Source organism: Kogia breviceps, chromosome 13 (genome assembly GCF_026419965.1).
Source record: "Kogia breviceps isolate mKogBre1 chromosome 13, mKogBre1 haplotype 1, whole genome shotgun sequence".
NCBI classification, from domain to species: domain Eukaryota; kingdom Metazoa; phylum Chordata; class Mammalia; order Artiodactyla; family Physeteridae; genus Kogia; species Kogia breviceps.
The window spans coordinates 53,085,238-53,113,219 of record NC_081322.1 but is presented as its reverse complement, the minus strand read 5'-3'; the positions used below and the strand labels follow the sequence as shown (position 1 = coordinate 53,113,219).

General features: G+C 35.5%; 1 long non-coding RNA gene across 5 annotated transcripts in view; it reads right to left on the bottom strand.

The window, feature by feature from the left end:
* LOC131767717 (uncharacterized) overlaps positions 1–27,982 on the bottom strand; it is a 134,379-nt gene that overhangs the window by 42,180 nt on the left and 64,217 nt on the right. For 3 of the 5 annotated variants that reach the window (XR_009338824.2, XR_010836016.1, XR_010836018.1), the window contains 2 exons: positions 26,031–26,202; positions 7,955–8,036 (listed from right to left, as the gene is read on the bottom strand). This is a non-coding gene — a long non-coding RNA (uncharacterized lncRNA). The remainder of the gene's footprint in view (positions 1–7,954; positions 8,037–26,030; positions 26,203–27,982) is intronic. The other 2 variants (XR_010836017.1, XR_010836019.1) reach the window with 1 other exon arrangement.

The window sequence follows — 27,982 nt, the reverse complement described above, 5'->3', positions numbered from 1 at the left end:
TAATTAGAACATTAGCTCTCCAGCCCCGCAAAACATTTGGAACTTTTCCAGCACTGTTTGAGTTTAAAGAAACAGAGAAATGTTTTGTGGATCTGACCCTCCATGGGTTGCCTTCTGACAGTCAGCTAAGTTTTGGCATAACTGTATTACCCAGGCTGGTTTCTGGCTTCTCTTTTGTTTTTGTTTTTGGCAGTGGGCCAGAATCCAACTAAATATTTTTGGAAGCAGGACACCTTGTTCAAAAGTTCACAAGTCCAAGTAAATATTACTGTTTACTAAGACAAAATGAGAGATAAGATGAGCAAAAACCACTTGTTTATGGGAGCTTATTTTCTTTATGTAATTGGTCCCAAAGGGAAGATGAAAGCTAATGGGCTCCAGGGATTTGCCCCTTAATTAGTCTTACACTGTCATGGCTACAATGAACATAAAGCGATGCACAATTTATATAACAGAATGCCTTTACAATTCTGACATGTAAGGGCAAGAGAAACATGAAGAAATTTCTTTATATACATCTCTAGGGATATGATTAGCACCACAGAATCATTTTGTAGTGAGATGCTTAATGGAACAACTTTATTCTGTGACAGAACTGTCACCCAACCATTTTTTTAATTGTTTAAAATAAAAGAGACTATCAGGGCAGTCAGTTTCTCTCATTTATAGAAGTATTTAATGAACCAGAGAAAAATATCTATTTCTCTATCCTTACTAGCATTATGTTCAATAACACAGCTGAAATAGTATTAGGGGTCCAAATGAATTTTTTAGTGCCATGAATCAAATTTACTAAAGGCTATTTCTTTTTCTTTCTCTTTAAAAATTTATTGATGTAGAGTTGACTTATATTATTATTAGTGTCAGGTGTATAACATAATGATTCAATATTTTATAGGTTATTCTACAAAGTTATTATAAAATACTATTTTCTATGTGCGGGATACTGTATCCTTATGACTTATTTATTTTGTAATTGGCAGTTTGTACCTCTTAATCCCTTCACCTATTTCACCCCTCCCCCGACCCCACTGTCTTGTGGTAACCACTAATTTGTTCTCTATATCTGTGAGTCTGTTTCTGTCCTGTTCTCTTTGTTTGTTTGTTTTGTTTTTTAGATTCCACACATGAGTGAAAACATATAGTATTTGTCTTTCTCTGTCTGACTTATTTTACTAAGCATAATAACCTCCATGTCTGTCCATGTTGTCACAAACAGAAAGATTTCATTCTCTTTTATGGCTGAGTAATATTCCACTGTATATATATACACCACTTCTTCTTTATTTATTCATCTGTTGGTGGGCAGTTAGGTTGCTTCCATATCTTGACTACTGTAAATAATGCTGCTATGAACATAGGGGTACATATATCTTTTCTAATTAGTGTTTTTGTTTTCTTTAAATACTCAGGAGTGTAATTGCTGAGTCATATGGCAGTTCTAGTTTTAATTTTTCGAGGAACCTCCATACAGTTTTCCATAATGGCTGTAGCAATTTACATTCCCACCAAGTGCACAAGAGTTCCCTTTTTTCTTTTTCCTTTTTGCTGTTCTGATTGGAAGCTTTCCACTATTCTGCCTTCCAGTTTGCTTATGCATTCTTCTGTATCACCTAATCTGCTGTTAATTTCTTCAAGTGTACATTTTATTTCAGTTATTGTATTCTTCAGCTCTGATTTGCTCTTTTTATATTTTCTAATTCTTCATTGAAGTTCTCACCATGTTCCTCTATTCTTTTCCCAAGTTCAGTGAGTATTTTTACGACAATTGTTTTGAACTCTTTGTCAGGTAAATTACTTATCTCCATTTCATTTGTATATTTTCCTGGGTTTTATTCCTCTGTCATCTCATTTTGTTTTACTTTGTCTATATGAAGTTAGGTGAAACAGTTACCTATCCCAGTCTTGAAGGTGTATCTCTGTGTGTGAGCATTCCTATGCACTCTGCATGTGCCCCGTGCGTGACTTTGGTTGGGGAGCTGGATCTTAAGTGAGCTGGGCCGAGCTTCTCCTTGGCCGTGCTGGTAATCACTGCTTTGGTGGGGTATGAGGCTGGAGCTGGAGGGGCTGGAGCCACAGCCCAGTGCAAGCTATGGCTTCTCCCATAGTGCAGTAGCAGTCACTGCCTTGGCAGGTAGTGGGGCTGGGGCCGGAGAAACAGGAGCTGCAGCCCCGTATGGTCTTCAGGGTGTTCTGGGGAAGACTTGGCTGGTCAGCCGGAGCACCAGGCACTTTTCATTCAATCTACTGTCTCTGTGCTGGAACCCAGAGGGAGCCACTCTCTGTACATGCTCTTTAAGAGTAGAGTCTCAGTTTCCTGTAGTCCTCTGCTAAGCCCCACTGGTTTTCAAGACCAGGCAAGGGGGCTCGTCTTCCCAGGTCCAGACCCTCGGACCAAGGTGCCCAATGTGGGGCTGGAACCCCTTGCTTCTTAGGGTGGATTGCCAAACTTGTGATATGCCCCTCCTCCTCTGGGTCACCTGCTGTCGGCGTGGGGAGGGATTCCTGTGGATCCTAACGAGATTGTTTCTCTTCCCCTCCTACCAGTCTCAGTTGTATCCTTGGTTGTAGAAAGCCTTTCTACTAGTCCTCAGGCCATCCTCAGAGAGAGCAGTTCTATATGTAGTGTAGTTTTGGTGTGTTTGGGGAGGACGTGAGCTCAGGGTCTTCCTACTCTGCCATCTTGATCTTGCCTCCTCCTCTAAAGGCCATTTCTTAGAACCATAAGGGATTATTTCTAATTTCAACGAAATATCAGAAACTTGAAATTCATGAACTAATTCTTTCATTCAGTAAATATTTGAGTGGCTACTTTATGCAGCAATGTACTAGAAAAAGAGAAAAAGGTACCCACCGCTATGGAATTTAGGTTCTCCCAGGGTAGAGGGAGATTAAATAACTAATTTCTCAAAGTAATTAAAAAATTATGTGGTTTTTTATGTTGAAAGAGAAGTATGGTGTATCATTAAAATATACAAAAGAAGGATCTAACATAATCTGGGATTTCAAAAAAAGAGTCCTTTAGAGTTTATTTTTAATTTTTTATGTAAAATAAAATAAGATTTGGACACATATATAGTTCACCTGTTTCCACTGGTGAATGAAAGTTTTACTTTTACATAGAACGGCTATAGGACAACTCAAAGAGAAAAATATTCAAGAATTAGGAAAAAGAAGCTGGCATATTCTGTTAGCAAAAACATGGATATATTGTTTCTATGAGTTCTTATTAACAAATCTCTCACACAGGCGGGATGGTTATATATTTGAAAGGGAGAAGATAATTTGTTTTTTAGAAATGAATTTAACTTCCATTTAAATAAATTAGATTTGATTTTTAAGTTACTTTGTGAGTTGATTCTTACAAGTGGATTAAGTTTTTCTGAAAATGAACAGGCTGAAAATTAAGAGAATATTTCCTAAGAAAAAACATGTTAGATTTGAATGACTAAATTTGTGGAAAAACAAATCAGGAAAATATGTGATGTTCAGCCCTGTGTGTAGGTTTGTCCAACTCTAGTGAAAATGAGATGAGATTCATAAAGCATGAACACTTTATCCCATAGCCCAAGGGATAAAAAAAAGCTATTCACACTTTTTAGATTGAATTCTAATAACTTCTAAAATATAAGGGATTGGTTACCAGTAATAGAATTTGATTTTAATAATAGAATAGTTTTTTAAAGCTCAAAATTTGCTGGATATGTTTGAAAGCGAGAAGGAGGGAAAGAGGCTGTCAAAAACAAATTTAGTGGGGAAAAAAAAAAAAAACATTGAAAGGAGAAGCACAAAATGACAAAATTCAATTCCTGAAGATGCAGATGAAAGAACTGTCCTTTTGATGCCAGAAATTGTTCTTTCGCTCTTTAAGTATACATAAAAATGTCCTGACTATGTTTTAGACATGCTACTTTTTAGTAAACATTTCTGTTTTCATCTACTCAATCCTGGATGTGTTCTCAAGTCTTGTCAGCTAAGTCAACAGATGTCTTTTCTCAGTCTTATCAAAGATTTTAATGATGTGTATTATTTTTTTATCCAGAATTTTGTTGTTTTGTTTCCATAAAATATAAAACTATCATTTGTTCTGAAGCTTATATTAGCCTAGGTAAATTAATCTAAAATTATTCAAATCTCTCTTAAATGAACATGAGTTTAAAAATATGGCAGAACTGATCCCAATCATTTTCTTTCTTTCTTTTTTTATTTCTTTTTCTTTTTACTATAACTGTAGTAATTCACATATTTTGTGAGGGACAGATATGTAGCATGAGACATGACTTGGTTAGGTCACTTTGGAGAGGTTAGTATGGCACTGAGAGCCTGACTATTAATTTCATGGAGCTGTATCAGGGAACTTGTTATTTCCAATGGTCCATGTTATCTCTGAATAATTCAGTGAGCTGAAGATTATTGTTTTCCTTCCAAAAGGCAGAATGTGCTTCTGCAAAAGAATGAAACCAAGTGGCTCTCAACAGTCATAATGTAGAAAAGAAACCTATGTTTTCAATGGCTGTAGACGTTTGAAGCCCAAATGCTAATATCCATCTCATTGCCATCTCTTCCTCTTCTGAAACAAACCCTTCTCTTTAGGTTTTCATAATGGATAAGTCTTAGATCTTTCCTGAGTTTGTCAGTCCCATGTGATGAAGCTTATTTTTGTGTTTGTTCTTTGTGTTCTTTTGATTGTAAACTTTAGCAGCAGGGATGGGCCTTGATTTTACAACCTTGTATGCATGCAGTGACTTCATTGATGGGAGATGTAGTAAGTCCAGCTGAAGGAAATAATTATGATGGAAACATGTAAGTTGACAGTTTGCTTGAATCACCTGAGCTGATGAAAGGAAAGAACATTTTCCTCTTTTGATAAGGCTTCCCAAATGGACTCACTTTCTTTAGCTATGCTTGCACTACTATTGCTATTTCCATGAGTTCTAGTCTAAGTTTCATGAATATTAGGAGTTCCCAAGAGTGGGAGCAGTGAACAAGAAGTCCACAGCTCTGAGTTCTAATCGAGGCTTGCTATTTGAGTCACCAAGATTAAACTGACACAGGTTTCAAAACTGAAACAGATTTTCTTTGTGGCTTTAAGGTTGTTTTAAACAACTTTTAAAATAATTTTTTCAGAAGAGCAATGATCAAAAACAGTACAGAGGTGTCTATAAGGCCAAATATTTCTTAGATAATTCACAGATAATTTAAATTAAACACCTTTTAAAAAGTGAGTGAATAATTCACCAAGTTTTGTCATTGCCCTCTTGTCTTCATTTAAAATTTTTTTTGTTCTTTTAAGAATTGTTGATAGTACTCTGTCATTCCCATCTATGTGGACAAGTGGCCTTTAAATTTTTGGGCTTACAGGAGGGCAGTATAATACAGTGTACATTTGTTTGGGCTCTATAGTTAAATACTCCTGGCTATTAGCAGTGTGAATTTGGGCAAGATCATAAGCTCCTTTTGCCTGACTGGGAAAATAGGGATAATAACCATAACACAGGAAATTGTGAGAATTCAATGAGATAATTCAGATAAGATCATTAACATAGTCCTGTCCCACGAGCTTGTACTCCATGAATGTTATTTCTCCTCCTCCTCCTCTTCTTCTGCTCTTTCTCCTCCTTCCAAGGCTTCTTTGAGTTCTAGAACCCTTTGAGAAGCTAATGAGAGCTCTGACTCCAGCAAATGAACATATGTCTACATATTTTAGATAACTTAATAAAAATTACTCAAATTATTGATTCACAGTGTAGATTATATGGTAGAAAACTTTATACTTTATATATTGAAAGCCTTTTATTTTGATTAAAATAATGGTAAAATGAAGACTATAATTATTTAGCTGCATTTCATTTTATCTATAATTCTGTTTTATGGATATTTTTATTTTTTAAATTAATTTTGTACTAAGTTTTTATTTTGAAATAAATTTAATTTAAAGAAAAGTTGTAAAGATAGTACAGAGCACACTCATATCTTCAATATTTGGCTTTTCCTATTATTACTATGTTATCTAAATAAGCTAAGAAACCAAAATTGGTACATGTATTAACTAAACTCCAGATTTGATTCAGCTTTAACTTGTCTTCCATGCATGCTTTTTTCTATTCCAGGATTCAGTCTTGGGATAGAAATTGTTTATAACCATCATGTCTCTGTAGTCTTTTCTAGTTTGTGAATTCTTTCCTTATTTTTCATGATCTTCACATTTTTGAGAAATATTGGTTGGAGATTTTGTAGAATGTTCCTCAATTTGGTTTTGTCTGATACTTCCTCATAATTAAACTAAGGAAATTGAGGCTTAAAGAGGTCAAGTAACTTGACCATACCAGTAGGAGCTGGATCTGGAACTTAAAATAAGTTTTCTTCATCCCAAAGTATATGATTTTTCCACTATATATGAATTATACATATAAAAAATATACTTTAAAAATTTTGTCATAATATCAAAATGTCTGAGAGTAAGGGGTTTTAATAATTATTTTAATAATCTCATTAATTTTTTTCTATAATCTTTTAAGATTAATAGCTATTTCACTTGGATACAGTAATACAAACGTGATTTTGTGGTCACAGTATTCCCAGATCCAAGTATATTCTGAATATTATTACATTTCCAAAATTCTCCAGGTGGATAAAAATTCATTATGTTAAGAAGCATTTAGCTGAAGGTGCTGCTGAAAGCAGTCTCACTTCATTTTCCTCAGAGTGCACACTTGCTGCTAATTTTGTTTTTGCATTGAAAGTAAGCATCAAAAAAAAAAAAAATGTTTGACAGATACAGGGGAAAGTCAAATCAGAGTCTTGTGAATATTGTTTGAGAGATGTTAATTTTTAGGCATCCAGTTCCTAATTCTCAAATATACTTAAAATATTATGAAAAGTCATTGAGTATGGAAAAATCCATAAATTCCTGCAAAATCTTGTAAAATAAATTTCCTGGTAGCTGAACAAAGAGTTGAATTAGAACGATATATGCAGGTAAAAAGTCCATTCCCTGTATCGATTTGGATAACCCTCACTAACTGAATATGAACTAGTATAACTGGTCACTTCTCTATTTCTGTGTTTCTTCTAGAATGGTTTTATGTAGACTGACATTATAAGCTCGCAATAAAGTTTGCTACTCAGAAGACAAGTGATTTGAGGTACAAGGGAAAGGTGACTGTTTCATACATTTGATGGGAAGTTATGACAGAAGTAAAACAAATCAAAATAACTGAGTAGACACTTAAGTGACATCTGTAGAAATCTTAAAAAGTAGACTAGCATCTCACTAGTTTAGTATGGCCCTGATTTTCAGTACATCTGGGATTCAAAAAGAGGGAATACCAGGCAAAAGTTTAAAGAAGGTGAGGGACTTCCCTGGCCGTCCAGTGGTTAAGACTTCACCTTCAAATGCAGGGGGTACCGGTTCCATCCCTGGTTGGGGAGCTAAGATCCCACATGCCTCGTGGCCAAAAACAAAAACAAAACATAAAACAGAAGTAATACTGTAACAAATTCAATAAAGACTTTAAAAATGGTCCACAACAACAACAACAACAACAACACATCTTCAAAAAAACTCTTCAAAAAAAAGAATAAAGTAGTTGGCATTTTTTTCCATCCTTCCTTATCACCTGTATTATAGTATTTCCTTCACTAGAATCACTTTCTGTTATTTATCTAGGTCACTCTTGCCAAGTGGAAAAGATATAGTTTTAAAACCTTGCTGTATATTCCTTAGAGTCTATATTTTTGAAGCCAAACCCTTAATAAGAACCGGATCAATGATATGTTTTCATACATAGTGGCATCTGGATAGGAAACATATTTTCAGCAATTAGACCTTTAAATCATTCAAAATTTATCCATTTCTAAGGTCAACCTGGGATTGATATTTTTAAAATTATCTACTTCAGCTACAAGAAACAAGGACAATTTATTTATCCAATAATATCTATCAAACACTTACTATGTACGAGTTAGGCATGAACTCATAGTGATCAACATCAGACAGAGGCCCCTGCTCTCATGAAGCATATATTCTTCGGAGGCTGCAATAATAAGACATATATACACAAGTAAATTTTGTCAAATGGTGATAAGTGGAAAGAATTAAAAATAGGAAAGTAAATTGTGCATATGTAAAGTGATGGGATTGTGAACTTTTCTTCCCTAAGAAATAGGATGGAACATACATGATCAGAGTGAAGGGATATTAGTGTATACATAATTATTCATGTGTATTTAGATTATTTTTCCCAGGCAGAACATATAACTGACTTGAAAATTATCTTTTAATTCTGCATTCCATTTATGCTCAAAATGGCACATGGAGTTCTGCAAATTCAATAGAAATTTGAGTCTGTTTCTGGAAGAGTGACAAATGTGTGGGCACTTATCCTAGAATTCAGTAAGTTTTTCTTGGAGACTTTGCTATTAGGGCAGAAATCAAAGAGTCCTATAACCTTCACTGATTTAGTCAACAAATATTTATTGGGCTTCCTTTATGTGCTAGGCACTGGATATACATGTTGTCAAGCATGGAGCAGAAAGTGCTCTTGATGTCACAGAACTTAGGACCTGTAAGAAATATAGATAATAAATCCTTTCAACAGTTAAGAGTCTCAAGAAAGGTGAAGTAAAGGGTGCAATGAGAATACACCACAAGGATATGACATGGACACCAGTGGTCATTTAAAGACTTCTTGGGACTTCCCTGGTGGCGCAGTGGTTGAGAGTCCGCCTGCCGATGCAGGGGACGCGGGTTCGTACCCCGGTCCGGGAAGATCCCACATGCCGCGGAGCGGCTGGGCCCGTGAGCCATGGCCGCTGAGCCTGCGCGTCCAGAGCCTGTGCTCCGCAACGGGAGGGGCCACAGCAGTGAGCGGCCCGCGTACCGGAAAAAAAAAAAAAAAAAAAAAGACTTCTTGGGGGAATGAAATTAACACTGAGACTGCAGGAGGAGTAGAAGTGAACTAGGAAAGTGTTGGAGGGATTCTGGAAGATGAAGGTGGGATAATTGAGAAGAGGCAGAGGTCAGCATTTCAAAGTTCTGTAGGCAAGAGACACTATGTTGAGTATGGGGAGCAGAAAGGTTGGGGAAGCAGGAAAAACCAGTGATGGAAATGTAGGCAGTCCTGTTTCTCTCACACTTTATAGTCCACGTTAAGATTTTGTTTAACCTTATCCTAAGGAGCTGGGAAGTTAAGTAAATGTCTTAATAGGGTAGAAAGGGGACACAATGAAAAAAAGTTAATTTACAGAGCAAAAAAGTGGATAGAATTGGGCATGATTGGGAGAAAGGGGATCAGTTATGAGGATATTGCAGTAATATGGGTGAGAAATCCTGTGAAGTTGGATGAGGATTGTGGCAGTGGTGGAAATAGAGGGAGAAGAAAAACAGGAGATCGGTGATAGTTTAGATATCAGTTATGCTCAAAACATTTCACTTTGGCCATGGTCTGGGAGACAGCTTAAAAATCAAAAGCATTACTAGGTATTAAAGAAGGAGGATGTTTCTTAGCAAACAGGTATCTGAACACTTTAAGGCAGGTAGGCAAAGAATTTAACAGCTATTGCCACAAGTTCTGTATATATTTATACTGGCTCCAAATGAGCTCAAACAACCTCATAAGCATTATCAAATTAACACCAGAACATCATTTTGAATGACGTAAACTGCCAATAGTATTGTTTGATGCCTGTCTATTCTCGACTTTTGAGAGGAGATACTGATTGTTGGCCCCTTGACATCACAGGAATTAAGTAAGTTTTATAGGCTTGGTAAGACCCTAGCTGCATCCTAAGTCCCAGTCCACTAGTGGGTGTGAGCAGGCATGCACTTGGTTGTGGGTTTGTGGAAGATGGCTTAACTTAGAAACAGTCAAGAACAAATTGAAGAGTTTCTGGACAGCAGTATCATGCCTCTTATAATGCATAAAAATCAGAATTTCTGGTGCTCTTTTGCCACCTTTTGACAAAAATTTGATTTGGAATCAGCTGTGATTGACAACACCTGTCTACTTTACTGAAGAGATATGACAACTTCTTTTCTGGGTAGCTCTGTACCCATCTTTGCAGGAATGGTTTGCAGGCAAGTGAACATGGGAATAGCATTCTCGTGAAAACAAGCTCTACCACAAATGGGAAGAGCTACAAATCTCATTAAAAAGACACGGAAGCAACCTAAATGTACATTGATGGAGGAATGGAAAAAGAAGATATGGTGCATATATACAATGGAATATTACTCAGCCATAAAAAGAACAAAATAATGCCATTTGCAGCGACATGGGTGGACCTAGAGATTGTCATACTGAGTGAAGTAAGTCAGACAGAGATAGACAAGTACCATATGATATCACTTATATGTGGAATCTCAAAAAATGGTACAAATGAACCTATTTACAAAACAGAAATAGAGTCACAGATGTAGAAAACAAACTTATGGTTACCAAGGGGGAAAGGAGAGGGGAGGGATAAATTGGGAGATTGGGACTGACATATACACACTACTATATATAAAATAGATAACTATTGATAATAAGAACCTACTGTATAGCACAGGGAACTCTACTCAGTACTCTGTAATGACCTATATGGAAATAGAATCTAAAAAAGCGTGGATATATGTATATATATAACCGATTCACTTTGTTGAACAGCAGAAACTAACACAACGTTGTAAATCAATACTCTAATAAAAGTTAAATTTTAAAAAAGCCAGTGAAAATCACGCTATAGACCAAAAATGACTTAGGCATGTCAATAAAATAAATGGAATAAGTTTTGCTTTTCTTCCTTTGGCCTGGGGATCTATATTCTTAAAGCTGTAAGGTATGATCTCTTGGCTTGGTGATTTGAGAAGCAGTGAAAGAAGTGAAGAGTTTGCCTCTGAGAGGTAAAAATGTTTTTGAGATATGAGGACAGGACACTAAAAGAATTATGGTCTGAATAAAATTTTGTTTAAAGCAGGTGAAATGTTAAAATAATTTACATTATTCTATAGCATACAACTTGAGATTTTACTGACCATTCATTCTGAATGTTTGCTCTTATAGACTTTCTTCACTTAGCCCTGGTTACTTTCTCACAAAGTCAGCAAACCTGTAAAGCATTGCAGAGTTGTTTATCTTATGCAGGTACATGGCTCAGTGAGCTCTTTGTTTAGGCCAATGCAAGCATATTGCTATTTTCATACTTCTGGAGGAAATACACTGAAGGTTTTGTCCCTATTATTCTACTTGAGCAATTTCATACATATTGTTAATGATGGACTGACAATAGCTAGATCTGACTTACATAGCAGTGGCTTGAAAAGATTATGCAGTAGTTTTGACAGATGTCAGAATGCAGCTGACCCAAAATACTGCCCTTCTGCTGACTCTCATGCTTCTAACCCAACTGACATATGTTTAGTTTGTAATATTTATACTGCCCCTAATTACTATATTGTAATACTTATTTTAAATGGTTAGAATACAACTTTCCCGGAGAAGACATTGCGCGTTCGATATCAACCCATTAGTAATGATTAATTTATCTGATTACCTTTTATCACTTGTTGTTACAAACTTCATGTTAGGTCATGAGAAAAAATTTTAATTTTGGTTTGGCAGAGAAGGATAGAAGTATTAGAAACTAGAGTTGGCATCATCTCACAATGGGGTTATGGGAGGTGTTGAATTGGGCAGTGAGGGAGCAGTGTGCCAGCACTTGTATGGTGGAGTTCTAACAAACTGTGAGTTGGACAAAAATTATGGACTACAGTAGGGGGTGTTATTGTAGTATAGCTAGTTAAAGGCACTGTCTTTGGAATCCAACAAATCTGGGATAGCATCCTAGCTCTCTCACTTAGCAAATGTGTGGCCTTGGGAAAGTCACTTAACCTCTCAAAGCTTTGATCTAGAATTATTTTTATACACTTTGCACAGAAATCCCTAAATATGCTCTAAGACTAGATAATTTAAGTGACAATTCATAAAAATGTTTAGCCATAGTATTCAGAGATCTTTTTCTCCCAGAGACAGAATCATGGCCTTTTAGAAGTACCTTATTGCTATCTATCATTCCTGAGAGCTACTGAAATCCATCATATTTAGGGTGGCCACATAATGCCTCTCAAATCAGAACACCTTGGAAAGTGAGAGGACGCACTTAAAACAACTAATATATAATAATTGATCTAGAAGAGGTATAAATTGGAATTCCCTCAGTTAAACTATTTCAATCTAATGATGTTGAATGTTTGCACATAAGACAGAAAGGTTTAGAGACAAATTGCCTGGGCACCTAATAAAGGCAAAAGATTCTAAAAAGAATAGATGTTTTCTCTTCCCTTTCCTCCTGAACTGTTAGTAAAAACTATATCAGCATAAAACATTTTTGATTTATTCTACTCTATGTAAAATATTGCTATAGTGAATCATATATCTACACAAATATTTTAGCAGATATATTTTTCTCTTAACTCGAGTTCATCTGTAATAAGAAATTGAACCAATCAAAACACATTTGTATGGTTACATTTAAATGTATCTACACTTTAAAAATAATAAAGCTGATTGACTTTAACTTTCATTCTGTTGATGAATAACTGACATATTAGTCTGAACATGGAGTCAGTAACAGTGCATTAATATCAGGTTTCTAATTTTTGAACCATTAGACTTATTTGCTTTCTGATGTCTTTATTCCCCTATGAATTAAATAGAATTTATACCATTGACAGTGAAGGACTCTGTAAACATCCTCTGATTATTGATCTTATAGAGGTAAGATGATAATATAAGTATCATTCACATTCTATTCTAATACCTGATTATTTTAGGTGTCTTAAGCGGGTAACTAAAAATACCAATATTAGCATAATTTACTAGTTAATTAATTTAGAATTTGTGTTTTTCCACGAATGATTTAAGAAATAGTATAGGAATATCTGTATTTAAAATGATAAATGATTTAAAATAAACAAAAGGAAAATAAGATTAGAAAGAAAAGATGACCTCTGGAATGATGTTAGAATATAAAACATAGGTCATGAATTTATATCTGCTTCATGGAAGGGGTACATAAATATGTCCGTTAGCTTTAGCAGTCGAAAAAAAAGAGCAAAACACTGTGAGGTCCAACAGTGAGAAAGTCCATAGGCAAAAAATAAAACTACTGGTCTCCCAGAGCACATACTCATAGTGAGAGTAGGAAAAAAGTTTCTTCCATGAGAAATGTACATAGTATGACTTCCTTCCCATTTCTACAATATTAGTTATACTATGATCTAATAATACCAGATAACATTATTTTCCCTTTCTTAAGCTCTTACTTTCTTAAGATTCCAACACTAAAAAAAGCTAACAATCTACCTTATTTTTTTAACCTACTCACTCAAGTAACTTGCTTGTGTACTGTGTATGTAACAGTTTGATGTTTTAATTGTATTCTTCCTATATCTGATATGAAAATATGTATGCAGATTGCAATGTGAAGTAAATATTTATGAACTTTCATCAGATTGCTTAACATAAATGCTTATGTGAAGGCACACTGTTTTAAAATGTAGTCCTCAGTTCTTCCCATATAATATCTTTTTTTATTTACAGACCACTCTAGCCTTCTTCCCTGTAGGAGACATTTTTCTTATGTCAATAGCCTTAAGATTAAGAAAGCTGGTTCAGGGAGCTGTGTTCCACTGTACATGATATTCTAAGGGGGTTAAATGTAGAGAGTTTTGGCCTGCGGATCTTGCATCTGTGAGTGTGAAGTAGATTTGTCCGATTTGAGCATCAGGGTTGCCTCTGCTAAAGCAAGCTCACCTCTGTGAATGTGAGTATGATACAAAGTGTATTTTTAATATGCATCTAAAATGAAGACTAAACAGTTTTAAAAAATTATACATAACACAAATTGGAGAATGGGCAGTCATCTGGCAAATTAAAAATGAAAATAAATGTTGGTGTTTAGGAGCTCCAATAAATATCATCCCTGTCGTCCTCTGGGTTTGGAACTAATTGAAATACAGACTTAGTTTCCAATAGATGAAGATTTTAAAAATAAGAATTTGAGATAGCACTTTGACCTGTGGCCACATTTAAGGCTCCGAAAATGTAATTAAACTATGATCTCTCCCTGGGTCTGGTAAGCTTGCTGGAGAGATTAGCACATGTCCTGAGAAAAGGATGCTCAAAAAGGAGGATCCAAAACAAATGAGGTTAGATTTGGCTTCGTGTAGCAGAAAACTCAAAATAACAGAGGCTCAAACAAATAAGAGTTTATTTTGCTCTCACGTACAAGAAGTCTGGAGAGCGGCTATATCAGGGTGTGTGTCGTGGTGCTGTGGTCATTAAGGAGCTGGGGTTCTTTGTTTACTAGCTGTGTTACCCTGGAAAATTACTTCTTCTTACGGGTCTCAGTTTCCTCATATATAGAGTCAGTGTAGTGATGTCTGCATCTCAGAATTATTGTCAATTTTGTTGTTAAAATTAAACAAGATATAAGGCAACCATCAGAGTAGGTGCAGTGTACACTATTTAACTTTCAGAACTACAGATGAAAGTAAAAAAGTAAGAACTCTCAAGATTAAAAAAAAATACATAAAGAAGCAAAGGTGAAACTACAATGACAGAAAGCAGAGCTGTAGTTGTTAGGGAATAAGGATGATGTGGAGTTGACTCTAAAGGGAGGTGGGAATTTTTTTGGCATGATGGAATTGTTATATGTCTTGATTTTGGTGGTGATTATGTAACTGTAAATGTTCATAAAAACTCACAGAACTCTACACTTAAAAGGGTGAATTTACTGAATGCAAATAACAGTATATTTTTAAAAATGGAAAAACCCCATAAAATTAAAAGCTTGAAGATTCCTTGATTTGTAGGCATATGCTAAAACATACATACATACATTATGCACATAGATATACACTGAATAATTATACACTTTATTGCTTGATCTGCAGATGGACAGGATTAACCTAGAAAAGAGAGCTCTAGATTTTTAGATCTGGAAGAAGCCTTATAAGCTGTATAGACTAATCACATTAAAAACTAAGAAATTTGAGGTCTGTCAAGATGACGTGATTGGCAAAGAAAGGGCACAAAGCTGTTTCTTTGATGGCAGAGCAGTATTTAGAATCATGTTTCCTATTAGAGTCCTGTGCATTCTGCTATGTCATAATTTCCTTCTTTAAAAAATTTTTTTAGAGCAGTCATATTTTTTTAAATTAAAAAAGTTGTTTTTTCTAAAGTAGAAAAATATTAATACTAATCTTAATTGCTGGATACAGAAATCAAAATATTTAGCACTATTCTGAACTAAAAGCCAGATGAAAAATACAGGGAAATTTGAAGTTATTGTTGAAATTCCTATAAGTCACATGAATACCAGAATAGCTATGTCACTTTAACTGTGTGTGGTTGAATGCCCACATTTTATTAAATCATCTCTGTAGCTTTGGTATAAAAATTCTGGACAAGATGTCAAAAGACTAGGATCCCATCTTAACTTCACCACAAATCTGCTCTCGCTTCATGAGTAAATCTTATTCCCTTGAGCTCTTAGTTCCCTTATTTGGTTTGGACTAGATTAGCACTTTTCAAATATTTGGAAACACATTTAAAAAATGAAATCTCACATGGAACCCTAACATCTTAAAGATTAAAGAAAACTGCTTCATCTGAAGCAGGGTGGGAGCCTGTGGTCCCTACCACTCAGCCTCCTCCACCAACCGCTCTTCAGGTGTACTTTAAGATACTGCTCTGGAGTCCTAGGGTGCCAGGAACACAGTTTAAAAACTCCTAGAAAAGACGTCCTTAAGCTTCTTTTCTCTTTGAAAATACTCTAATTTGTGAGCCCCAAAATGAAAGGAAAGGCATTAGGCATTTGTTTTTCTAGCTGTAAGCAAGATGAAAAATAACAGATACTATGTAAGTCTTTTTCAATACAGTTGTGCGTCATTTCATTGAGACTTTAACATTTGCCTTAAAAAAGATTAAAGAACAAAAGAGAATAACTATCTTTTTGTTTGTAGTAAATCCACGTTGTAGAATGTTATCAACAAAGCTTGCATCATGAATATGTGTTTACTGGGGCCACAGTAACTTGGACTAACACCTGCAGTAACACTGCTGCTGTAGGTCTTGTATATCCAGCATTAGTCCAATGGGAGAGCTTGGGAGGATCTATCAGGAAATTTGGTGATTACCAGTGAAATAAATACTATTGCCAGATTGTCCTTGTTCATACACATGCAGATTGTGGATTATAAACAGACACACAAATAAATGTTCTATGGTGATAATCAAAAAGGCAGAAATAAGATTCATTACAAGAACATAGTGAAGAAAAACTTCAAAGAGCGTTGATGTTATAATAAAATGATTAAAAACAAATATCATGGGGCTAAAGGATAGCAGCCTGGATGCCCCAAGTTTGTATAAACCCAGTGGCTCAGGTATATAGTACAAAATAAGCATGTTTGTCCAAAAAGAGAAGCAATACTGACCCCATAATAGTCTTTGGCTACATACTTGGGCAAAACTATCACCAGCAGCAATGTTTCAACACAGACAAAAGTGTCAATAGTAGAAATGAGATGAAAGGAGTTCTAATTTGAATAATTGTATTTGGGGATACAGATAAGAGGCTGTGACAAGGAAATCCTAAAACACAGTGGCTCAAACAAAGTAGATGTTTAATGTAACTAACTAGAGGGAGGCTGCTGAGTCATTTAGGGACCCGGGTTCTTTCTATATTGTTGCTCTGGTATTCCCTAAAGTTGTCTTCAATTGCTTGGTGGACACTGGCTCACCACTATTTGCTTTAACTACTGTGAGATATGGAAAGAGAATTAGAGGACAAGTGATTTTTCCCTTTTAAAGATAGAAGGCTGAAGTTGCCCACATTACTCTTGCTTAATTACCATTAGCAAGAGACAAATCACATGGTCACATGAGGCTGCAAGGAATGCTGGGAACTCTAGTTGGGTGATCATATCTTGAGGAGGAGAAGAGTGTTCCTAAAAGAAAGGATAAGAGAAAGGAAACTAGAGGATAAAGTCTTGGCCACTGAATGTAAACCCAATTGTGTAATGAAGTTTCATTTTGCAATGCAGGAAATGCTTTCATGTTAGATTAATGGAATAAATGCGGGGCCTTTGGCTGAGGGAAAATGAAAGACATATGTAAGAGGGAGATAGAATGTTTACTTACTTTGTAGCATGATTGTTATGAGTGGAGAGCAAAGGAGTTCTGATGCTGATATCATCTTGATGCAGAGCCCCTTTGAGTCATGTGTGGAATACAAGTTCCACTTTGATTTGTATTTTCTGGTAGTTTTGGGAGCAACTGGTTAAGTCCTTGCAGAATCTAACAAAAAATTTGGTTTTATATTCATCAGACTTCTCTGAGGGAATGATAGTTATGCAAACATATGTCAAATTGTCTGTTCAAACTCTTAAACATTCAACTTCAATCCCTTTTGGAAAGAAGACACAGAATAAATCCAATCTGTTGTGGGAAATCTATGTGTTATCAATATTTGACTATAAGGATACCCTCAGTATTATTGACTTTCGGTTAGGAGACTAAAAGCTGTATATCCAACTTGGCACTCAAGGGGCACCCTTGAACAACTTGTTCCAAGCTTCTGACTTAATTTCTTTTGTAGGATAGCTAGTAATATGTATTTAGTCTAGGATAAATTTTGGTAAATTAACTAAACTTAGTAAAATCAGAAGTCCTATACAAGAGTTAACTATAGTCATTTATATGTGGATTTTAATCACTTTTTAAGGTCAGGTTTGCAAACAGCGTAAATGCTACAAACTTACTCTCTCACAGTTTCTTTCTCAAATTCCTGAATAGACTCCTACAGAGTTACACTGTTTGTGTTTGAAAGATCATATCCTGACTTCTCCTATGTAGGCTTTGCTGAGTTTAGAAAATTTTTGCAGCTGAGGTGAACCTATAGTTGCTGGGGAAAATCAACATGAAACGATCACTCATCCAAAAACATGAATTCTAACAGATGGTAACTGCTGAAAAAGTATGCTGGCATCAGATGATAGATATGTAGGGGAAATAATTCTGCAGATACACAATAATTTCTAAAATAATTTTTTTCTGTTTAGGGATCACTTTTTGGGGGGCTTTTTATTAAAAGGAGAACTTTGTTTTCCTCAATGAAAACAAATCTTTATTTCTAAAGGGCTACTATCCTGCTATTTTTACCTATATGAAGTTATGTGAGATACCGTGGTATGCTGCAAAGGAAATTGCATATGGAATTTCTTCACATAAATCAAAGTTCTGTGAGTGAAAGAGTAATAATTAATAACTAAACATCATATATTCGTAGAAAAATTTCTAGTAACTGAATAAAAGAATAATCACAAAAACCCAAATGATCGATAATTTTCCTGCAACTGAATGGTTTTTAAGTGTCCTCCAAAATTTGATCCCAATATTTAGACTAAATCTACAAATTTATATCCTTATTTAGATATTTTTCCCTATAATGCTAATAATGAAAGTTCTTAATTCATGTGATTATGGTAAAGATTAAAGTTCGGTTAACTCTTAAGCACTGTGCCTGCCACATAGTTGCATACTTGATTAGTGATTACTCTTATTATAGATTCATGAATTCCTAGAATGGTTGCTAATCAAGCTGTTTCATAAACCTGAAGTCTAAATTACACTCTGGACTTGAAATCCAGGTAGAAGAAGTAAAAGCAAAGCATTATTTATTATGAAGAGTGCTTTGATTATCTTTGATCTAACATGTTTTAAATTTGCATGGCTTTATAAAACAATGTCAGGTGGACACCCTTAATTTGATTTCATGTGACAAAACTGTATGCAAAAAGAACAATTTTTCCCTAATTATAAAATCCCTTATATAGTTAAAGAAAGAATTTTCCCCTTAAATGAAAAAAGTCCCCTATCAGGGACTTCTCTGGTGGTCCAGTGGTTAAGACTTCATCTTCCAATGCAGGGGGTGCAGGTTCAATCCCTGGTCGGGGAGCTAAAATCCCACATGCCTGGCAGCCAAAAAACCAAAACATAAAACAGAAGCAATGTTGTAACAAATTCAATAAAGACTTTAAAAAGTGGTCCACATCAAAAAAAAAATCTTCAAAAAAAAGTTCTCTATCATATATATATATGAACACATATATACACAAAATATACACAAATATATATAAACAAAAAATATATATACAAAATAGAGAATCCAAAAGGTGTTCTTCCCCAAGGAAGAGAAGTGAAAACTAAAATGATTTCTGCTGGGAATTCCAAGGCTCCTGACTTGAGGATGTGAACTGTTAAAACAGTTGCATAATTTGTATTGTAATAGACAGTATCTGGTGAAAATTGACTGTATAAGCTAAAATAAAAGCTTATACAATATTTTTCTAAAAATGTTATATTATGCTAGTACCTAATCGAGTTTTATCTCTACATTACTACTTTTATTTGTACATTCTCTAGCAGCAGAAAAAGTTGGAAGTTATAAATAAGTAACTAGAACTCTTATGTCCCAGAAGCTGAGAACAAGGTTTGGTGACATGAAAAAGGTGAAACTGTCATTTTTGGAAGAATGCTTAATCTGCTCTGTGTTGGATGACAATGCATCAATCCCTTCAGAGAATTAATTCACTTTACATTTGTTTTTGCTATTTTTTGTGCACCGAATTTTGACCTTTCTGTGAAGTCAAATATATTGCTCCTTTATGATTTATCTCACTAATTTAAATTTAGAGTGTCCTTCTTATTCAGGGGCTAGTAAAAAGCCACTATTTTATTCTAGCATTTTATCTTAACATAGTTTTTATCACTTGAAATTTATTTTGGTTTATATGAAAACATGATCTCAAGTGATTTGTAGCCAAAATAGCTAATTGTCTCAGGGCCATTTATTGAAAGTTATTTTCTTTCCTTGTTCATTTGACCTCCTTATATTATGTAATATATTATTAAAATTAAGTATTCATAGTATTTCTTCTGTTTTATTGATTATTTCTGTCCTTATAGCAACACCAAACTCTTTTAATTATAGTACCTTTATAGTATGTTTTAATATAAGGTAGGGCTGCTTCCATCTTATTACTCTTTAAAGAGAAAATTTAAGTAAAACTCCTGCAGGTACATGTTTACATGGAAAAATTATTGGGAAATTTTTTTTAGTCAGCATCCTAACACATTCTCCTGTCCAGGCTCTCAGCCATGGGCATAGTATAAAGGATCCCTCTTGCTGTGTCCTATTGCTTTAGGGCATCTCAGAAAGTTCTGCCTCTGAACTGCTTCCTGAGTCTTGCCTGTGCTTTATTTTATACACTTTTCTTTTTAAAAATCAAAATCAAGTTCTTATTTTCTGATTCTCTTTTGGGTCCTGATAATTTACACTGCTTCAAACTTGTTGAGACAGTTGTAGCTCACTCTTCACTCTGAAGACACAGACAAGTTCTATTTGTTCTTCTGCCCTGGAAGTGTGGTGAAAGTTGGGGAGAAGTGAGTATGGATTGCTACTGTGTTAATAGTGATGTTGGGCTTCCCTGGTGGCGCAGTGGTTGAGAATCCACCTGACGATTCAGGGAACACGGGTTCGTGCCCCAGTCCGGGAAGATCCCACATGCCGCGGAGCGGCTGGGCTCATGAGCCATGGCCACTGAGCCTGTGCGTCCGGAGCCTGTGCTCTGCAATGGGAGAGGCCACAACAGTGAGAGGCCCGTGTACCACACACACAAAGAAATAAATTTTAAAAAATAGTGATGTTATTATTTACTAGATTTCTCAACTACTGTCCAGTGTTTAAGTTTTCCTCTCTGTATTTCATAGTGCTAGCTATTTTATTGTCTTCCTGTTCTTATGGAGGTCTTGCACCATGCAAGCCAAACCACAAAGCAGGACCATTCCTAGCTGCTTCTCTTTGGTATTTCCGCTCCAAATTTTACCATTTAGCACCTAAGTATGAAAATAAACCAGTACTACCTTATACCTACATTGATGCCATTATTGCCTTTAGGGCTTCAAAAGAAAAACTTTTAATATTGATTTCTAAATTTTTACTTAGGAAATAAAAGTTGATTGTATGCTAGCCTGTGTTGAATTATCTTTTAGATACCAAATCATATTCTCCTCTAAGGAAAGGGACATAGCATTTATTCAGGTTGTAAAAGGGAGGCACAGAAAACATAGATGTTGAAAACATTGTAAAAAGGAGGCACAGAAAACATAGATGTTGAAAACGTTTTCTGTAATTTAAATCAAATGAGACACTTTATGCAATCTTAGTGTATAAAAGGCAACAGGTAACAATTGGATATTTTATCACACATGACTAAAGATCACAAACTATATGAGATTAAAAAATATCCATTGTACATAATCTTTAGCAACTTCAAATTCTAAATAATTATGTTTAAAAAACTAAAACCAGTTTTAATTGATTTGGACACAATGAGTATGTATATATATATATATATATATATATATATATATATATCTTCACTTTTCAGGTGGAGATATTGCAAAAATAAGGTACATGATAAACTTCTGTGACTTTTTAAAGCTAGAAATCTTGGTTTAAAGAAGTAATTTTCCTTTCTAAAGCATGCATCTGGAAGAGTATGTATAAGTATTTTTAAATTTTCTTGAAAGTACAACTTGGTTAATTCTTAATGATAACTATGATTTTCATGAGGGGAAAAAAAGAGAAAAAGTATATGAAAGGTCAGTTCCTCAAAATTTAAAATATTAAATGTTGCCCAGTCAATGTATAGCATTATAAGCTATACATTGGTCATAACAAATTCAAAGCATTCAAAATTTAGTTGCCTTTGGTAACATGGGCCTGAGCATAGAACCTTTTCAATTACTTCTCTTCAAAGATGACCTAATGTTTTGTCTTGTCCACACAAATGCATTCAGAGAGAAAACTGAAAGTCTTTCACAACAAATCCCATATGTAGATATGGCTTTAGCTCTTAAAATGAAACATTCTTACTTGTTATTATGAAATTTTAGCTTTTTCTGATTAAGGGATTCAAAACAAATGTTTATTCCTTCACATTGTTCTCTGATTTCACATTGCTTGTTTCAGCATGAAAATGAACATACTACCAAGTTGATCAGTCGTGATGAGAATACAGTCCAACCTCTGATTCACTTCCACTTGGTCAGTGCTATACAGGCACAGGATGAATCACAGGTGACCACATTTCCACATATGTTATAATTATTTTAAAAAATAAATAGAGTTTGAGTCACTGTAAAAACAGGATGAAAAACATGTTGAATGAATGTGGTCTAGAAATGGACTTGGATTTTTGGAGTTAAATAATTAAAAAGCTACCAAATAAAAGAATGAATTATTGAAACATTCTCTTGAATCTTCTTAGGCTCTTCTTATTTTCTATGAGTTGGAGAACTGCTTTAGGGTCTTTCATAAAGTTCCTTATTAACTTACACTGACACTGAATTTTTAATGCCAGAGACTTTTCTTAACACTTTAAAGGCAAAATATAAAATATTATTTCAATTAAAAAGACAAACTCTGACAGATCTATATAACTTTCAAGTTTAAAAAGTTAAATAGTTCTAATACTTACAAAGCCCTCATTAGGGAGAATTGAGGGTTGATATCATCTAATTACTCCTGAAGGACTTCTGGATTTTGTCATGTAAATGGAAATGGCCTTTGTAATGCTTAATTAGCTGCTCAGTCATTAAAAATAACTTTGATAATCTCCTGTACACCTGAAACTAATACAACATTGTTTGTTAATCAACTATATACTACAATATAAAACAAAAATTAAAAAAAAACCCTTTGATTTTGAAGTGTTCTTTTATACAAATTCAGAAGAGTTGAGGCAGATTAAGAGAAACTACCACATAGTTATTATTGATCATTTAGCATTATATGAATATATTTCTTCATTTGATGATGGTTGATTTCTACAGAATATGAGAAACATTTATTTCATTGTCATTCTATTAATAATTGCATTCAAGGCTATTTTACAGATTTAAATTATTGCAATTATCATCCTGACAATGTTTAATTTCCCATAATTTGACCAGGGTCTTCTGTTCAGGAACTTCAAAAACATTTTGAACCTGTGTGATACTCCAAAATAGTCTTCTTTAAAGCTTCTGGATTTTGAGCTTCCTGCCAAGCATATGTCCCTGAGGCACTCAGTATTTTAGTCTAATCCCGTGTCTTCCTAATGCTCATCGAACTAGGTCTCCAGAATTCTATTACCTGGAAAGATATCAGATGGAGTGGGCCACAATGGCACTTGAAAATGACACATTAATATCAGTCAGGGCAGTAGCCACTTTGAGTCCCATGAGAAGAGTGAAAGAGTAGCAACCTGGAAAATCTTCACTAGTCCATTTTCAGACCGTCCTGTCTCTTTATTCAGAATCATTATACAATTTCTCTGAAGTTACACGTGTGGCGGTTCATCTATGAATTTTGCAAAATGAAGTAATAGGCTCTGGTAGCTTGTGAAATATGTTTTTTTGAATTTATAAGCCAATCTAGAATAGCAGTGCTATTAGTATTTTAAATGTATTAGTATTTTAAATCTCAAGGTCTTTATTGAAACATGAAGCTTAGATGCTTCCATGGTTTTTCTGCTCATAGTTTAATTTTTTACTTTTATTTCATAAGTTGAATCTGAGGTACTTTGTTGAGTTTCTCGTTTGATAAATGTTCTTCTAGAAGAGCTTTTACCCTGTTTTTGATTTAGAAATATCTAACATGCTTTTACTTATTTGATAGGTGTTGTCTAGTATATGGCTTTATAATAAATATTACTTAATAACATGGAACTATGTTTATACTTTCTCTTATATATAAAGTTGAAAGGCAAAGGCAAATGAGGGCTTGTTTCATTCATATTTAAAATTTTTGTCTGATAAAGAAGAATAATAATGCATAGAACAAGATTACAGTGGACTGTTTGGACAGAACCAACATTTCAGCAAGAAGCAGTACTTCAAAATAACGACTACAAAGCTCAAAGAAGGCCCACTGAGAAAACTCAGACTTTATAATGTGACACAAACATGCCAAACCAGTGGAATAACATAGCTACACACATAAAACCTGAATGTTGGAGCAGGCATTATTGCAGTTGGTAAAACTGCCATAGCTGAAATGATTAGAAGGGATTATAGGCAGTCCAGAGAAATAAAATTAAAATGAAGACTATAAACATTAGACTTTAATCTTGTAGTTCCAAGTTTAAGCCAAAATAGTAGTCAGGCAAAACTGTGGAACTATTATGGGGAAAAATAATTTTTCTAAAATGCTTTTTCCTCAGTACAAACCCCAGAATAAGAGATATTTCCCTTTCAATGGAGAACTGTTGACTTGAAAAAAAATACATACTGTACAACACATGAGCAATATAGGTAGTGCATAATTATGGAGTTATAGTTAACACAAGACAACATTTGAGTTGTTGTATTTCAGGTCATGGGAAAGATTTTTTTTAAATTTGTATTTCAAAAGGAGAGAGGCATGCAAAGAAATTGAATGCTGATCTATCTAATTTTAAGTTTAGTTAACTTTGCAAAAAGTCTGTTAAATATTAAGAAACAGGATTTAAGATTCTTTAAAACACTTTATTTAGAGTTAGAAATATCTGTGATTTTACGAGTATATATTTCTTACTTGTGTTGAGTATTTTAATCCTAGTGAAATTCATAAACCTGTGATTTAATAGCTAGGAGTTTCCATTGGAGTTGTCTTCCTCCTTGTCTTCATGCTTTCTTGTGTGTGAAATATATTCTAAGGTTAAGAGACACTTCATTGTTCAATAGGAAGCTTGGTGAGAAAGAACAATGCTAGGATTTTAGTGACTTATGTTTGAATCAGATATCTTCCACTAACTGTGTGATCTTGACAAGTCTTTGGCCTTTTGCACCTCCATTTATTCATTTAAAAGTGTTCAATTGGATTTCTAAGGTCTCTTTTTGTTTGAAAGTTCCATTTAAATTTCTCATGATTTAGAATTGCTGACATTTCAATATGAGTATGAAAGTCTGAGTATGGAATAAGAAAAATAATTTTTAGTTATCTAGAAGATACTAAGAGAAAGCCTTTGAATATTTGAGTGTAACTTGCAAATATGAGTGAGTTTTGAATGATGTTTCACCAATTTGCCTGCCTTTAACTCTATGATCCTTAATTGTACTTAACAGAAGCAAATAATTATTTATAAAAAGATTCATATCTATATCTTTCTTTGAGACAGATAACAAGAACATTAAACAATCTATAATTTATTAATTAAAAAAATAGTGACCGTTACTCTCAAAAATATCAGGACTGGGGAGACCTTCAAGATGGCAGAGGAATAATACATGGAGATCACCCTCCTCCCAGCAAATACATCAGAAATACATCTACATGTGGAACAACTCCTACAGAACACCTACTGAACGCTGGCAGAATACCTCACACTTCCCAAAGGCAACATACTCCCCACGTACCTGGGTAGGGCAAAAGAAAAAAGAAGAAACAGAGACAAAAGAATAGGGATGGGTAAGCTGTGACGAAGTGAGAGAGTGGCATGGACATATATAAACTACCAAATGTAAAATAGATAGCTAGTCGGAAGCAGCCGCATAGCACAGGGAGATCAGCTCGGTGCTTTGTGACCACCTAGAGGGGTGGGAGAGGGAGGGTAGGAGGGAGGGTGATGCAAGAGGGAAGAGATATGGGAACATATATATATATGTATAACTGATTCACTTTGTTGTAAAGCAGAAACTAACACACCATTATAAAACAGTTATACTCCAATAAAGATGTTAAAAAAAAAAAAAAAGAATAGGGATGGGACCTGCACCTCTGGAAGGGAGCTGTGAAGGAGGAAAAGTTTCCACACAGTAGGAAGACCCTTCACTGGTGGAAATGGGTGGGTGGTGGGGGCAAAGCTTCAGAGCCATGGAGGAGAGTGCAGCAACAGGGGTGCAGAGGGCAAAGCGGAGAGAATCCCGCACAGAGGATTGGTGCTGACCAACACTCACCAGCCCGAGAGGCTTGTCTGCTCACCAGCTGGGACAGGCGGGGGCTAGGAGCTGAGGCTCTGGCTTCAGTCGGATCCCAGGGAGAGGACTGGGGTTGGCTGCATGAACACAGCCTGAAGGCGCCTAGTGCACCACAGCTAGCCAGGAGGGAGTCCGGGAAAAATGTCTGGACCTGCCAAAGAGACAAGAGACCATTGATTCAGGGTGTGCGAGGAGAAGGGATTCAGAGCACCGCCTAAGTGAGCTCCAGAGACAGACACAATCTGCTATTATCAGCGCGGACCCCAGAGACGGGCATGAAACGCTAAGGCTGCTGCTGCAGCCACCAAGAAGCCTGTGTGCAAGCACAGGTCATTATCCACACTTCCCCTCCTGGGAGCCTGTGCAGCCCACCACTGCCAGGGTCCCATGATCAAGGGACAATTTCACGGGAGAACACACACGTGCCTCAGGCTGTTGCAATGTCACACAAGCCTCTGCTGCCAGGCTCACCCTTCATTCCGTACCCCTCCCTGCCCCTGGTCTCAGTGAGCCAGAGCCCCCTAATCAGCTGCTCTTTAACCCCATCCTGTCTGGGAGGGAACAGATGTCCTCAGGTGACCTACATGCAGAGGTGGGGCCAAATCCAAAGCTGAACCCCAGGAGGTTTGCAGACAAAGAAGAGAAAGGGAAATCTCTCCCAGCAGCCTCAGGAGCAGCGGATTAAATCTCCACAATCAACTTGATGTACCCTGCATCTCTGGAATACCTGAATAGACAGCGAATCATTCTAAAATTGAGGCGGTGGACTTTGGGAGCAACTGGAGACTTGGGGTTTGCTTTCTGCATCTAATTTGTTTCTGGTTTTATGTTTATCTTAGTTTAGTATTTAGAGTTTATTATCATTGGTACATTTGTTTAATGATTTGGTTGCTGTCTTTTTTAAAAAATATACGTAGATATATATATATATTTTTTTCCTTTTCTCTTTTTGTGAGTGTGTATATGTTTCTTCGTGTGATTTTGTCTGTACAGCTTTGCTTTTACCATTTGTCCTAGGGTTCTGTCTGTCTTTTTTTTTTTTTTTAGTATAGTTTTTAATACTTATCATTGGTGGATTTGTTTATTGGTTTGGGTGCCCTCTTCTTTCCTTTTTAAATACTTTTAATTTTTAAATTTTTAATATTTTTTAAAATTTTATTTTTATTTTAATAACTTTATTATATTTTATTTATTTTTTCTTTCTTTATTTTTTTTCTCCATTTTCTTCTGAGCTGGGTGGCTGACAGGGTCTTGATGCTCTGGCCGGGTGTCAGGCCTGTGCCTCTGAGGTGGGAGAGCCAAGTTCAGGACATTGGTCCACCAGAGATCTCCTGGCTCCATGTAATATCAAACAGTGAAAGCTCTCCCAGAGATCACCATCTCAACGCTGAGACCCAGCTCCACTCAACGACCAGCAAGCAACAGTGCTGGACATCCTATGCCAAAAAACTAGCAAGACAGGAACACAGCTCTACCCATTAACAGAGAGGCTGCCTAAAATCATAATAAGGTCACAGACACCAAAAATCACACCACCGGACGCGGTTCTGCCCACCAGAAAGACAAGATCAAGCCTCATCCACCAGAACACAGGCAATAGCCCTCCCCCCCAACAGGAAGCCTACACAACCCACTGAACCAACCTTATCCACTGGGGGCAGACCCCGAAAACAACAGGAACTATGAACCAGCAGTCTGCAAAAAGGAGACTCCAAACACAGTAAGTTAAGCAAAAAGAGAAGAGAGAGAAACACACAGCAGATGAAGGAGCAAGGTAAAAACCCATGAGACCAAAAAATGAAGAGGAAATAGGCAGTCTACCTGAAAAAGAATTCAGAGTAATGATAGTAAAGATGATTCAAAATCTTGGAAATAGAACGGAGAAAATAAAAGAAATATTTAACAAGGACCTACAAGAACCAAAGAGCAAA